Here is a 2562-nt window from a genome sequence, read left to right on the forward strand (position 1 = left end):
TTTAAATAAAAATATTATTTTTATATATGTACGTAAAAGGTATATAATAACCATTTGGATGACCAAAAAATAATATCAATCAAAATGTTTACGAACCGTTTAAATAATAATTTATTGAGAGAGTTAATTCAAGAGCAAAAGTGTGAATTCCATAAATATATGATTGAAAATATGTTTGAAGAAAAATAAATTTTAAAAAATAAAGACCAAACATGTTAATAAATGAATATATTTATTTTTCGAGAAATGGGTTTTTATTACCATTTCATTTTTATCGTGAAATGATTCTAATCTTAATATGTTAGATTGTGTTTCAAAATTACATAATTTATCAAATATAATTTTTAAAATTAATTTTTATAAAGTAATATATTTTTATGATTTTTTTTTTTGGAAAGTAAAATATAATAGTACGAAAAAATATAAAATAATTAAATTTTTATTAATTTTAAAAAATAAAATGTTATTGAGGCTCAACATGGAGGCCTCCATGTTGAGGCCTCCGTTATTACGGAGGCTCATGCTTGAGCCTTCGTAATTCTGGAGGCCTCAACACGAGCCTCCATTTACTTTACTAGAAAAATTACTTTACTAAAAAAAAGAAATTCATAAAAACATATTATTTTATAAAAATTAATTTTAAAAATTATATTTGATAGATTATGTAATTTTGAAGCATAATCTAACATATTAAAATTATAATTATTTCACGATAAAAATGAAATGGTAATAAAAACTTATTTTTCGAAAAATAAATATATTCATTTGTTAACATGTTTGGTCTTCATTTTTTAAAATTTATTTTTCTTTAAACATATTTTCAATCATATATTTATGAAATTCACACTTTTGCTCTTGAATTAGTGTGGAGAAATAGAGAGGCATAACTGTAGCGTGTAAAAATGGAGAAAGAGTAAATAAGGCTCTATGACATAATCCTCCATGCCGCGTAAATTGAGGAAAAGCAACAAAGTCACTGTATCAAACACATAAGATAAATGACGTCGTTGCTTTCTCTCAATAAAAAAAAAAAAGCTACAGTGAGACAAAATGGAAGAATCTACTGTTCTTTCTACAGTAGTAAAACATTGCTCTTTTTATATAGTAGTGATTAGTTTTCTGAAAGGACACAAATGTCATGATAATTGGTATTGATGTCGTTCTAGTAAGAAAATTGTAATACTTACGTAACGACATTTAAATCGTTTTTAATATTGAAGTCGTTCTAGTACGAAAGTTATAATTTTCCACATAATGACATTGAAATCGTTTTCGAGATACAAAACGATACGAAAATCGTTCTAGTACTGAAATTGTAAAGCTTCAACGATATTTAAATAGTTCCTAAGACACAAAACAATATGCATGTCGTTTCGGTACAAAACACTAATGCTATATTGATTCACACAATGACATTAAAGTTACTATAACCAAACAAGATGACATTGAGGTCGTTATGCCTAACGTAGTGCACATATGCATGCACCACTAGTAATTTATTCGATTGACATCGCATCACTTTCACATAACGACATCAAGGTCGTTCACAAAAATAACGACATTGAACACATCATGATATGAAATCGTTTCAATACAAATTTGCCGTCATTGAAGTGAACGTCATTAATGCCATTTCCTTTCATACGAAATGACGATGATATCGTTATATATCATATCCACGAAATAATATAACGATATGAATATTGTTCCAGTAGAAATTTATCGTCTTTGAAGTCGGTACAGTGTGAAGTATAATTGAAACAATTTTGATCTCGTTTCTTTATGTACATAATGGTAACAAAATCGTTCTAAATGAAATAGTTGAAATAACACGACGACATTGAAATTGTCCCAGTACAATTTTTTCAACATTGAAGTCGTTCTAGTATGAAACATAACTACAACGATATTGATGTCATTTCTTTTCATTAAAAATGATGGTTATATCATTCTGGCTCAAAATAACAATTTAACAACTTACAACCATCCGACATACCTTTAAGATATCTAGAACGACTAAAAAATGTCATCTTGTGGGTTCAATTCTACTTGAAAGAAGTATCAATAACATTTCCCAGAGTTGTTTACCACCTTCAAACTTATCCAATGGACATAAAGTATTTTCTATACTTTTTTCTAAGCTGTTCGAGTGTTATCAACCCGTTTGAATATCTCGATCAATTGTCCTATGTATGTTGGGGGTATGACAGGCGAACATGGATAATCAAATCGATATTTTAAGCTACAACAATATAACTATCATTATCTATGAAAAGAAATGATATTAATATCATTGTAGTTATGTTTGATACTAGAACGACTTCAATGTTGAAAAAATAGTACTCGAACGATTTTAATATCCTTATGAAAATAATGTAACGACATACATATCATTTCAGAACATATTTGACGACATTGAGATCGTTCCAATTTAAATCATAACTATAGGAATAAACATGTCGATTATTTACATATAGAATGATAATTATATCATTTTGGCTAAAAAAGATGATTTGACTATTCACGACCACCTGGTATGCCTCTGAAATATGTAGGACAATT

The sequence above is a fragment of the Olea europaea genome, unplaced genomic scaffold (genome assembly GCF_002742605.1).
Source record: "Olea europaea var. sylvestris unplaced genomic scaffold, O_europaea_v1 scaffold915, whole genome shotgun sequence".
Taxonomy (NCBI): domain Eukaryota; kingdom Viridiplantae; phylum Streptophyta; class Magnoliopsida; order Lamiales; family Oleaceae; genus Olea; species Olea europaea.